The following is a 13,868-nucleotide window of genomic DNA, read 5'->3' on the forward strand; positions in this document are numbered from 1 at the left end:
TCCTCTTCCTGCCGAGTCTTCGTTCAGGCTTTTTGTCGAACAGTTGGCGTGCGAGTCTGACCCCGACGACCCCGACGACCCCAGCTCTAAGAGGTCGCATATGGGAGCTTCAAGGTTGTTTCCATGGTTTCCAAGGGGTCGTGCGACCCCGACGACCCCACTGTGGATCCGCCACTGTTTGTAGGCATCGAAATTTTGGTAAAATAAATGCTGACCGATAATTAAAATTTCAACGCTTACGTGTCACATAAATTTTACACGTAGCGTGTGACTAAACGAAAAATCAAAATAAATCAGAAAGTCATCAAACAGGACACATGTTAACACCTGGCATAAACAATTTATTTCATCTGAATATTATATTCAAAATTAGGCCTTGGAAAATTCTATAAATAGAAGCCATTTCATTCACAAAAGGGGGGGAATTGAAGAAGAAATTCACATATACATTTCTATACTCCCAAATTGGAAGAGAATTCCCTAAATCCTTGAAGCTTTGAAGTTCTAAAGCTTTCAAGCATCAAACCTCCTAAATTCCCAAGAAATCCTGAAGGATCAAGAAAGCCCTATTCGTTCTTCGTCAACCCAACCTTCAAGATCAAGCCCCAACGGCCCTTGAAGAACTTCCACCAATTCAAGATCAAGCCCCGACAGCCCTTGAAGAAAGTGTTCATCATTCATCATCCGTTCATCCCTAGATCAAGCCCCAACGACCCTTTGGATCAACAACATCAACAAATCCACACATCCAACCGTTCTTCAAGATCAAGCCCAAAAAGCCCTTGAAGATCCATCCATCAACTGTTCATCAATATCAAGCCCCAAAGGCCCTTTGAAGATTCGTTCATCAACAATTCTTGAAGATCAAGCCCAAAAGACCCCCTTGAAGAAACTTCCAACCATTCATCCGAGATCAAGCCTCAACGGCCCTTGGATTAGCATCACAATCCACAAATCAACACCTTACGGAGATCGAATCAGAGGATCAAATTTGAGAGAGATTGTAACCCTAAAGTCATTAATACAAAATATTATTTTGTACACGTGTTCTTGTCTCGTTCATCGCAGGAATTTCCGTGTTTATATGTACAACCCGTACTCTAATATCATTTGGCAACTAGCCATTCGTGCCACCAACCAGGTGATGAAATGTACAACCCTTACTCTCTTTCATTCCACCAACCAGGTGATCAAAAGTACGCCTAGTACTACAAATTATACATGAGCATTACTCATGTCATTCATACAAAAACATTCATGAGCATCACTCATGACAATCATACATAAACATTCATGATCATCATTCATGTCAACATTCATGAGCATCACTCATGTTAACATTCATGAGCATCACTCCTGACAACATCCATGAGCATCACTCATGTCAATCAACATAAACATTCACGAGCATCACTCATGTCAATCAGCTTCAAAAGCTTCATTTACATAGCTCTAGCTTCAAAAGCTTCATTTACAAAAGCTCCAGCTTCGAAAGCTTAATTTACAGAGCTCTAGCTTCAAAGCTTCACTTTCAAAGCTTCACCTACAAAGCTTTAGTGCAGAGTATACAAATACTGCCTCCGAACAACCACCACTTCGGCCCATACATGAATTCAATTTGAAGTATCCAGCCAATAGACTCTATTGACCGAAGACTTGGGGGACTTCATTATGTACCATATATTGAGCCTCAACTGGGCCTCATGAAAAATACTTAGGGGACTAATTCATGGTACCCAACAAAAGCTTCAACTCCAAAGCTTCACCTACAAAGCTTCAACTCCAAAGCTTCACCTACAAAAGCTTCACCCACAATAGCTTCACCTACAAAAGCGTCACCCATAAAAACTTCACCAACAAAAGCTTCACCTACAAAAGCTTCACACTATCTTGATCAAGATAGTGTGAAGCAAAATCAATTCATGGTGCCCAACAAAGCTTCATCAACAAAAGCTGCACCCATAAAAGCTTCACCCACCACAAAAGCTTCACCTACAAAGTTTCAACATAAAAGCTTCACCTACAAAAGCTTCACACTATCTTGATCAAGATAGTATGAAGCAAAATCAATTAATGGTACCCAAGAAAGCTTCAACATCAAAACTTTACCTACAAAGCTTCACCTATAAAGCTTAATATATATATATATATATATATATATATATATATATATTTTTTTTTTTTTCAGAAATTCGAAAATTCAAAAATTCAAAAAAAAAAAAATAAAATAAAAAAAAAAAATTGCCTAGGCCTTATCTTCTTTAGGCCTAACAACTTTCATAACAAATATATATGAATGAAGAGTTTTGGGCTATCGCTTAGAAAGGAAAATGGTGAAGTTTTGTTACTTTGGAAACTTGGCTACTAGCAAGACACCTCATTCGTCCACTCCCTCGACCAGAGACTTGGGGGACTTCTACCATATGCTACTGCACCTTGATACTCGGAAGTCTCACGACCACTCAGTGAATTGGATTTTTTCAAGTCTCCAACCGAGAAGTTTTCCTCACTCAGGAAATTTAGGGAGCACTACCTCAACATACAAGCTTCAACAAAAGGAAAAATTCAAAGAACTTAGTGAAGAAGGTCTTGGTGTATTTAACACAATACGTTGAAATGAAGCAAAGCTTGTTTATTGATATCTCTGATAAGTTACAAATATGTACATATACATGAATCAAAATAAACAAACAAGAGGAGTCTTCACAAAGGTTGCTCAGGAAAAGTCTCAGCAGTTAGCAGAGCCCCAGAAAGAGGAGGCATCAGAGGGTGATTATTCGAAGCTTCAGTACGAAGCAGAACCCCGGAAGGAGGAGGCACCGAAGGTTGATCATTTGGTGCATTATTACACGGTATAGCCCCAGAAGACGAAGACAATAAATGCCTTTGGAACAAACCCACAAACCTCTGGTGATTAAGAAAAATCTGACCATCAGATTCCTGCAGCTGGTCGAGCTTCCTCTTCATGTTTGTAGCATAGTCATGTGCGAGCCTGTGCAACTATTTATTCTCATGCTTGAGCCATCTGATCTCTTGTTTGAGACTTATCACTTCAGCCGCCAATGATTCAACTTGGCGGGTTCGAGCAAATAGGCGTTAGGCCATATTAGACACAGAACCTGCACACTGAACACTAAGAGCCAAAGAATCCTTAACAGCCAACTCATCAGACCGTTTGGAAAGTAGTCTGTTATTTTTGGGAGTGAAAAGGTTCCTGGCCACCACTGCAGCGGTCATATCGTTCTTCATCACAAAGTCCCCAACGGTAAGAGGACCAATAGGGGATAAGAAGGATGGGCGCTATATGTTGTCTTGAGAAGGCACGACTGCCTCTTCACCAAAGTTCAAGTCAAAATGACGGTCGAATGGGCCATACATTTTCAGAAATGATGAAGGAGAAATGAGGTGCAATAAATCTTTGAAGTAAGGGGAAAATTCCTACAAGCAATAACTCTCTGAATGTACTTCTTGCACACAATTGGTGCCCTTATAAAAGAAAGGGCAACAGGGCCGTTGGTTCAAAAATCGAAGAGGCATCATTCTTCGGATTCCGAAGAGGCACCACTTTTTACACGCAACAGCAGCTCATCGGGTACCACAGATAACTTTGCCAAAGATCTCTGACAAAGTTTAAACACATAAATTTTGAAGGTTCAGCTACCCTACCATTACCCACAAGGGTAAAGGAATAGAACCACTGCTTCTGGAAAGTCCCTGTGTGTGTCAACCTCCGTGCTCCGTGGCAAGGCAGACTGGTAAAAATGCCCAACCTTTACTCACATCGAGAAAACACTCCCAACAGGATTACTTGCTCAAAAATCGAAGAGGCACTGCTCCTCGAATCTCGAGAGCCAAACTCCCACCAGGATTGCTTTCTCAAAAATCGAAGAGGCACCGCTATCCGAATCTCGAGAGCCAGACTCCCAACAGGATTACTTGCTCAAAAATCGAAAAGGCACCGCCCTCCGAATCTTGAAAGCCATACTCCCAACAAGATTACTTGCTCAAAAATTGAAGAGGCACCGCTCTCTGAATCTCAAGAGTCAGACTCCCAACATGATTGCTTTCTCAAAAATCGAAGAGGCATCGTTCTCTGAATCTCGAGAGCCAGATCCCCGACAGGATTGCTTGTTTGAAAACAGAAGAGGCATTGCTCTCCGAACTTCGAGAGCCAGATTTCCTCAAATAAAGCTTGTCTGCAATCTTCACACGCAACATCAGCTTTCCAGACACCACATACCACTTTTTCAAAGTGCTCTGACAAAGTTAAAACACGTGAAGCTTGCAGCTCCCACTACCTTGCTATGACCAAGAAGGGTAAAGGAATAGCACTACTACTTGTTGTTAAGGAGACTCCTATATATGTCGACCTCCATCCTCCACAGCTAGGTAGGTCTGCAAATAAAAAAATGCCCAACTTTTCTTCACATCCGAGAGGGCACTCTCAGCAGAGTCTCTCGAAATACTCAACTTTTTTTCCCCCCGATAATAACTCTGTAAACAAGCCACACCAGAGCAAGAGCATCTCATATCATCAGGATTAAAAGCAAGAGTATCCCATATCATGTTTTTTCCCTGCCTTTTTCTTTGGCCTTGTTCTTACCTGCAAGACAAGGAGAAAGAGAGCAATCAGTCAGCACTTGAAATCAAGCTTCCAGTTAAGAACTGACTACCTGGAACCGCTTGCCTAATTACTTACCTGACATTGCTCTCAAGTGCTCATTTTCAACATCTTATGCTTCCAGAGAAGATACCACATCTGCCTGAGGAATAGATAGGGCAAGTGAGAAAGATACAAGGAAGCATGTGGAGACAAGCGCAACAGAACACGTGTTGATTCATCTATTACTTCGTCAACAGCAAAAGTATCCCATATCATCAAGGTCGAACGCACTCTTGATTTGATGGACTTGTTTTGACCCTCAAATTCTTAAGTCGGCCTTATACTCTGGAGGAAACCAGAAAACCCTCCAGCCCAGTTCAAGAATAAGCTTGTGGAAATTTACTTATTCAAAAGCAAAAGTATCTCATATCATCTCTTCTCCATTTGCTTATCCTTATCCTTGTTGCTGTTCACGACACAAGGAGAAGGAGAATAATCAACCGGAAGCCGAAGTTGAACCTCTGATCCAGGTTGCTTTCTTGGAAGTCTGATTGCTTACCTTGTCTGTTACCTTTTTTGGCAAATCTCCTAGCTCGGCGACTTGGGGGACTCCTACTATAGGGTTTTGTATCGCACTTAACCAAGCCCAAAACTACAAGTAAGCTTCAAGTGAAATTGATACATTACCTTGTGCATCTTCATCGGTTAAAGATACATTACCTTGTGCATCTTCATCGGTTACAGATACCATCCCTGGATGGAGGAAAAGTACTTCAAGAGAAGATGCCACATCTATATATGAGACAGATAAGGCAAGTGAAAATGATACCACACATCGGTACTCAGAAGTTTCGTGATTACTCAATGGCTTGGATCTTGCAAGTCCCCAATCGAGGAGCTTCCCTCACTTGGGAACTTAGGGGAACACTGTTTGTACCATACTTGACCAATCCTGAAACTACTGAGCACCGGTCAACGTTATACCGTCAAGGACCCAGAAGAGTTTCCCTCCAACCAGGAGGCCAATCACAGTGTGACACATGTCGACATCAGAAGCCAATCATAGCGTGACATGTGTCAATATCAGAAGCCAATGACAACACAACACGTGTCAATGTCAGAATGAAACTAGAAACTCTCTTCTATAAATAGAGATCATTCTCTCAAAGAGATCTCATAGCCAATCATAGCGTGACACGTGTCAATATCAGTACCGCTAAGGTTTGGCCCTCTCAAAGAGATCTCAGAGCTAGCTGGCAAAGGTGTTGGACGCATGACGGGTTCTTGCATACCTTCACCTACACATGGCAAACTCGGAAGTTCGGCAGATTTGGAACAACCTCTGCACCAGGCGGATCCTCGATCTCCCTGTCTGTAGGTAGGTCACCTCTAAATAGCATCTCCATATAGGAATAAACATCTGCCGTTGCCAAATCACAAGGATAAGAAGGCCCAACCTAAAGAAGACACAGAAAGATGTTAGAAACGAAAGCCAAAATGGTGAAAGCAGAAGAAATCACGAGAGAAAAGGAAATACATACACCTCTCTCAAATGGCACACGGTCATCGAATTGAAAAGGCTTAAACACTTCTTTCTTCTTATGACAAAAATTGACATCGCTGCCAACCTGAGCACCCTCAAGTGGTGGCTTGTTTAAAACTTGTTGACGCTGCTGCAAAATAAATCCATCTTTGTGCGAATCAACTTCATCTCCCGCCTTTACAAAAGCATCCGGATATCGAGGAGACAAGCATGGGTGTTGAGGAGCTAAAGCTACAGGTCTATCTTGCAAGGGAGCCGCACTAGCGCAATCAAGAGGTGCCAGTTGCATAGGAACCACAGGACAACCCTCTTTCAACATATCATTGTCTGAATGAGAAGGATTGGTACCACTTGCCATCCCCAAGTTCTTATAATGTACCTTTGACCACCAACGTACGTAAACATGGGTCACTGGATTACTCTTGAACTCGTCCTTGGCTGGCAGGGTGATAACAACTTTTGTACATGCACGGGTACAAGACTCCCAATGCATATACACGGCTTGCAAGGATGCCGATTGATTCTTTTCCTTCAGCTTGCTTGGCACGTTTTGGACAAAACCAAATTGCCTGCTGAAACGGTGGGGACTATATGGCTGAACAATGCATTGGTCTTCTTGTCGCAAAGAAACAAACCCCGAGCGAAGACTTATAAGATAAGACAAGTCTAAGAAGTGGAGATGCGATTCGTCTACCATGCCTCGCCGCACCAAGCCAACTCTCGCTAAGGGGTCCATCCTCAAATCTTCACAACTTTTAAATAGCGCTCGCGCCTGCAAATCATCAAGGATCTTCGCGGAGAGCATGCCAGAATACTTCGTCATCAAAGGCCCCAACTTGGCTGCAGTCGACGAAGAAGGCATTAACTTGTCTAGAGTCAATAAAGAAAAATGAGTGCCAAAGTATTCACCCAACCAACCATACACATAGTGGTAAGGGAGCACAGCAACACGATCTTCAGTGCTTGCCGAGTTCGAAACAATGCTCAAGCCATTATAAATGTTGGCTAAGACCGGAATAGCAAGGCTAAAAGACTCCCCTGCAGCCATCTTGCTAGCAACTTTGAAAACTCCAGAACGAACTAAGTTGACGTCGCCTGTTGGGAAAACAAACTTACAAAGCTACCAAGCTAAGAAAGCAGCTAGGTAAGACTCATCCACATGCTCTGATGCTATGCCAAGATCCTCAAACGCTCTCAACTCGTCAGAAGAACGGCGCTTGGTTAAGCCAATAACACCGGACGGGTCTGAGTCTCCATTTGGCCTAGTGGTCTTATTACTACCATTTTTCTTCAAAGGCTTCTTATACCTCATGGCCTCCCAGTACCAAAATCGAATCCATGAGGAAATCCTCACGCCTGATTTACCTTGAGCATCCTAGAAAAGCTTGTGATACGCCAAAAACAAACAGCGGCAACTCGCAGGCAATCATTGGCTATTGCAAAGAGAAAGTTCCTCAGAGCTGGGAACGACCTCGTCGTAAAACTTACCTTGGATGGGCAAGCCTCCTATCCTGTGAAGATCCCAAAGTGAAATTGACATCTCCCCTTGCGCCGTGTGAAGTGTATTGGTCGTCGAACACCAATGCTCAAAGAACGCACGAAGGACAGAAGAATGGCGATCATAACTAAACAAAGATGCTTACACAGCGTGGTAAAGGCCCACGTTAGTAAGCAGATCTTTAGATCAGCTTAAGACATCTTTAAGCCACTCCCAACAAAACTCATCAAAGACGGCCTCTCCAGTAGTCGACAGGGTAGCATTCCAAGCCATAGCTCCGCTGCGGATGTGATCACTAAGAAGATTAAACGAGGCCGAATGATTGTCATGAGCATGGTGCGAAGGATTCAAGATAAAAACCCTCAATATGCACGCGTTCTTCTTCGTATTTGGTCGAACAAAGTCTACCACCTCCCAAGATACTTCGGAAGACCACGACTTAATATGCATGGAGTTGTCTTTCGCGAGAAGAGCAAGCGCCTTAGGACCAGTCAGTGGTGTGTAAAGCTTCAATGTTGTCCCCTCATCTTGCAAATCGCCATCCTTCACAAGAATGGTGATGGTGTTGCTCTTAAAACACTTGAAAAATACCATGACTGCAAAAAAAAAAAAAAAATCAGCCACAAAACTTGAGCAGAACGGCAAATAGGGCAGCTACAGAGTGGTCCTTTAAAAGCATGCTACACTGGCAAAGAAAACCAAAATGCTATGCAATTGCACTACGCAACCCCGCTACAGGCTCTTGCACAGCACCACACGGCAGCGTACCACCGAGGAAAAACTGTGATCAAAAGGCACTACACAGCAAAACCCCGTTGCAGTCTCTGGAGTAAGCATTAGGCAACCTGCTCACTCCGCCACCAACAACCACGTCTCTGAAAGCTTCGTGAGAGTCACGGCATCATGCTCTGCCTTCTTAAAATTAAAGATTCCTGGCATTACTGCAAAGAAATCCATCAGTGGGGGCACATACATTGTGCATAAAAAATAGACATATCATATTTTATATATATAAGACATGCACACCCACGGCAAGTGGCAAGGTCAATGTGCATGGCAACGTCACCACCAAGGAAAGTTGTGACCAAAAGGCACCACACAACAAAATCCAGCTACAGTCTTTTGCACAACACCACGTGGTCTGTGACAAGCTCCAAGCTCCAAGCTCCAAAGTTCACCAGTCCGACAAGTAGCAAAGCAGAGAAGAACGTTTACAACAGAAGGAGGTTATGTCTATGGTTATTTTATAGGCTCAACTCGTCCATCCAAGTGAAGAAAAGAAAAGAAAATATATATATATATATATATATATATATATATATATATATATAATATAATAAAAAAAATTTGGGTGCTTCATGCACCATGTCAAAGAAAATATAAAATATATGTATATATTATTACAAAATTTAGGTGCTTCCAACACCATGCAAAGAAAATAATAAAAAAATACAAAAAAATGGAAAAGCAAAAGAAGGTGGCCGACCATCATTTATAAAAAAATTGTAAGGGATTTGGGTGCTTCACGCACCAAGTTTTGGAATTCTGGTGGTGCATGTGCACCATGCAAAAAAATAAAATATAATAAAATAATAAAATAATAAAATAATAAAAAAAAAAGAAAAAAAAAAGGAGAATGATAGCCATCATTTGTTAAGGGATGGTGGTGTCCAGAAAGCAAAAGGGACAGACATGCAAATTGGGAAAAAGAAGGAAAATATTGATGGTGCCAGTCTCATCGACAGCGAAAAATTCATACACACACACACACAAAATGAAATAAGGCTCATTTATTGATTTCTCTGAAAATTTACATAAATGTACATTTTACATATGAAAAAAAAAATACAGGAGGGAGCCTTTACGAAGGTTGCTCGTGTGAAGCCTCATCACTCGGCGGAACTCCAGGAAGAATAGCTGCCGGAGGTTGACTGTTTGGAGCCTCAACACTCGATAAAACTCTAGAAGACGAAGGCAATAGGTGCCTTTGGAGTAAAGCCACAAACATCTGATGGTCACTCTGAATCCGACCTTCGGATTCCTGCAGCTGGTCGAGCTTTCTTTTCATGCTCGTTGAATAACTATTTACGAGCATGTGCAACTCTCTGTTTTCGTGCTTAAGCCCTCTAATCTCTTGCTTAAGGCTCGCCACCTCAGCCATCAAGGATTTGACCTGGCGAGTACGAGCAAGAAGGTGTTGGCCCATATTTGATACAAAGCCTGCACACTGAACATTAAAGGCCAGAAAGTCATGAACAGCCAGCTCATTAGACCACTTGGAAAGGATCCTACTATCCTTGGGGGTGAGAAGATTTCTAGCAACCACCATAGCAGTGATATCGTTCTTCATCACAAAGTCCCCAACCGTAAGAGGACCAGTAGGGGATACGAAGGATGGGTGCCATATGTTCTCTTGAGAATGCATGTCAGCATCTTCCCCAATAATCAAGTCAAGACGACGGTCAGATGGGCAAGCCATTTTTAGAAATGTTGAAAGAAAAGAAGAGGTCGGATAGATCAAGATCTTAGAAGTGTAAGAGGGGAACTTCTACAAGCAGCAACTCTCAAGTGTGCTTTTGGAACACAATTGTTGCCTCTATAAAAATCAGAAATCGAAGAGGCTCATGCTTAAAAATCGAAGAGGCGTCATCTCAGAAATCGAAGAGGCGCATGCTTTCTCAAAAGTTGGGCCTGCTCAGAAACCACGGGCCGACCTTCAAATTTCAAAAGATCGACTTTTTTAGACTTGTCAGCACCTTTCACATGCAACCTCAGCTTTGCGGAAATTACGGGCGATTTTGTCAAAGATTTCTGACAAAGTCGAAAACGTGTGAATCTTACAGTTTCAATTACCCAACGGTTGCTGACAAGAGTAAAGGAATAGTGCCACTGCTGGCTGTTGGAAAATTCCTTTATATGTCGACCTTCGTCCTCCATAGTAGGGCAGACTTGTAAAAAAATGCCCAACCCTTCCTCACTTCCGAGAGTGCACTTCCAGTAGAGCCTCTCGAAATACTCAAGTTTCTTTCTCTCCGGAAATACCTTTGCAAACAAATGACACCAAAGCAAAAGTATCTCATATCACCAGGGTAGAAAGCAAGAGTATCTCATATCATGCTTTCTCTCTGTCCTTTCCTTTGTCCTTGTTCTTACCTGCAAAGACAAAGATAAAGAAAGCAATATGTCAGAACCTCTACTCAAACTCCGGGTAAGGAACCGACTACCTGGAACCTTTTCCTAGTTGCTTACCTGACATTGCTTTCGAGTACTCGTCTTCAGCTGCTGATGTACTTCCGAAGAAGATGCCACCTTTGCTTGGAGAACAGATAAGGCAAGTGAAAATGATACCTTGAAGCATGTGGAGACAACGTGCTGATTTCCTTCAAAATCAAGTTTCCCCTTCCCTGCACAATCAACCAACCCAACAGAAGGAGTCTGAGTTGAATCCAAAAGCTCGAGAAGCTTCAACAACATATTGACGGCACCATCACCGAATAACAAAGCCTCGCTGTGCAACGCTGTCCAATCGCCACCACTTCTTCGAAAGCAAGAGTATTTCATATCATACTTTCTCCCTGTCATTTTCTTTGTGCTTGTTCTTACCTGCAGGACAAGGAGAAAGAAAGCAATCAACCAGCACTTGGTATCAATCTTCCGATCTGGAACCAACTGCCTGAAACCCTTCCCTGATTGCTTACCTAGCACTGCTCTCGAAGTACCCATTGTCTCAACATCTTATGCTTCCAAAGAAGATACCACATCTTCTAGAAGAACAGATAAGGCAAGGGAAAATGATACATTGAAGCATGTGTAGACAAGCACAACAAAGCACGTGCTGATTCATCCGCTACTTCTTCAAAATCAAAAGTATCTCATATCATCAGGGTTGCAATCACTCTGGGTAGTGGACTCGTTTTGACCCTTAAATTCTTGGGTCGACTCGCTAGGCGTTGTGGGCTGCACATGCCGATTCACCACCCTTGAATCAAATCCTTAAAGATCAAGTCACCAACTGGAAGAATAGCCTATCAATCTTGAAGATCATACCGTTAACCAAACTGCTCAGGTGTGAATTAGAAAGATTGAACAAAGCAACAAGTCGTCACCTTCACCTCGTGCCTGCTTGCCATATATTCGAGTCAACCTTCAAGAATCAAGCCTCAACGGCCTTTGAAGAAGCTTCCAGCCAAATTCAAGATCAAGCCTCGACGGTCCTTGAGGAAATCACAAGTCCGATTCAAGATCAAGCGTCCACCACCCTTGAATCAAATCCAGTTCAAGAATAAGCTATGGAAAGTCAACAATTGGAGGAATCCAGAAAATCCTCCAACCCAGTTCAAGATCAAAGATGTGGAAAGTCAACAAGCGCAAAAACAAATACGTGCCAATTCATCCACTACCAAAGCCAAAGATCATCTACCACATGAAGCTCCTTGTGGTCCAATTTCAACCTTCAAGATCAAGCCTCGACGGCCCTTGAAGAAATTTCAAACAAAGTTCAAGAACAAGCCTTAACGGCCCTTGAAGAAACTTCCAGCCCAATTCAAGATCAAGCATCGACGGCCCTTGGATTGACATCTACATTAAGGAACTTCAAAATGCATCTCCTACACGTGACAAGCACATGTATACGACGCGCCTTGAAGTGGGGGCATTTGTAGACATTGAAATTTCGGTGAAATAAATGTTGACCAATAGTTACAATTTCAATGCTCATGTGTCACATAAATTTTAGACGTACGTGTGACTAAACGAAAAATCAAAATAAATCAGAAAAGTCATCAAACAGGACACGTGTCAACACCTGGTAGAAATGATTTATTTCATCTAATTATTTAAATAAAAAAAATCAAGTTTTGGAATTCTATAAATAGAAGCCAATTTCATTCATTTCAATTCACCAATTCACATTACACCAAAACCTTGAAGCTTTGAAACTCTAAAGCTCCCAAGCGAATCCTGAAGGATCAAGAAAGCTCTATTCGTTCTTCATCAAACCCTCCTTCAAGATCAAGCCCCGACGGCCCTTGAAGCACTTCCACTAATTCAAGATCTAGCCCCGACAGCCCTTGAAGAAAGTGTTCATCGTTCATCATCCATTCATCCTAAAGATCAAGCCCCAACGGCCCTTTGGATCAACAACATCAACAAATCCACACATACAACTGTTCTTCAAGATCAAGCCCAAAAGCCCTTGAAGATCCATCCATCAACTGTTCATCAAGATCAAGCCCCGAGTGCTCTTGAAGAAACTTCCAACAGTTCATCCAAGATCAAGCTTCGACGGCCCTTGGATCAACGAAGCATCCACAAATCAACACCTTACGGAGATCGAATCAGAGGATCAAATTTAAGAGAGATTGTAACCCCTAAATCATTACTACAAATATTATTTTGTACACGGGTTCTTGTCTCGTTTGTTTCAGGAATTTTCGTGTTTACAATTTCCTAATGTCATTTGTACTAAATCATTCACGTGTACTCACTAAAGGAGAGCTTGAACCTATGTACTTATGTAAACCCTTCACAATTAATGAGAACTCCTCTACTCCGTGGACGTAGCCAATCTGGGTGAACCACGTACATCTTGTGTTTGCTTTCCTGTCTCTATCCATTTACATACTTATCCACACTTGTGACCAGAGTAATCTAGCGAAGGTTACAAACCTAACACTTTCTATTGTACTAAAGTCCTCACTGATTTTGTGCATCAACAATTATTTTTCATTTCTTTGTGATTTTTGACCTCTTGCTTTTCAGTTCAGTTTGATTAACCTATTTTCTAGGAAAATGGCCTTTATGAAATGTGGTTAGACATAGTAATTTGTTTTTTCTGTTGAAAATTACAGGGCACAGTTAATAATTTCTCTATCATTATTCTATTTGATAAATTAGCTTCTCCATCAAATTTGAAGTCTGAATATGCCAATAGAATCATATAATTATAATAGTTGGGACAATTTCTACAAATCTTTTTGTGACGTTTTTTAATGGGTATATTGTTCCATTGCTTTCTTGCAGGTATATATTGCCTATTTGAGAATGTGAATGAAGACGCAAGGTCTTGATGATACCATATAGGTACAATATATACCACATCATTTAAATGCTAATCGATTACTAACATAATGCGGTCTTTACAAGAAAAGCAGTTGATTCTGAAGAGGGGCTTCAATGTACAGAAGAATTACAAGGTCTTATTAGCTATTCATAATTTTATATAA

The 13,868-nt window shown here is 41.8% G+C and overlaps 1 long non-coding RNA gene across 7 annotated transcripts in view; it reads left to right on the plus strand.

Moving 5' to 3' along the window:
- The window catches only part of LOC108172801 (uncharacterized), a 40,008-nt gene that overhangs the window by 24,859 nt on the left and 1,281 nt on the right, over positions 1-13,868 (plus strand). For 4 of the 7 annotated variants that reach the window (XR_011581280.1, XR_011581283.1, XR_011581281.1 and 1 more), the window contains exons 6-7: positions 13,666-13,725; positions 13,797-13,838. This is a non-coding gene — a long non-coding RNA (uncharacterized lncRNA). Of the gene's footprint in view, positions 1-13,665; positions 13,726-13,788; positions 13,839-13,868 lie in introns of all 7 variants that reach the window. The other 3 variants (XR_011581278.1, XR_011581282.1, XR_011581279.1) reach the window with 2 other exon arrangements.

The sequence above is a fragment of the Malus domestica genome, chromosome 05 (genome assembly GCF_042453785.1).
Source record: "Malus domestica chromosome 05, GDT2T_hap1".
NCBI classification, from domain to species: Eukaryota; Viridiplantae; Streptophyta; class Magnoliopsida; order Rosales; family Rosaceae; genus Malus; species Malus domestica.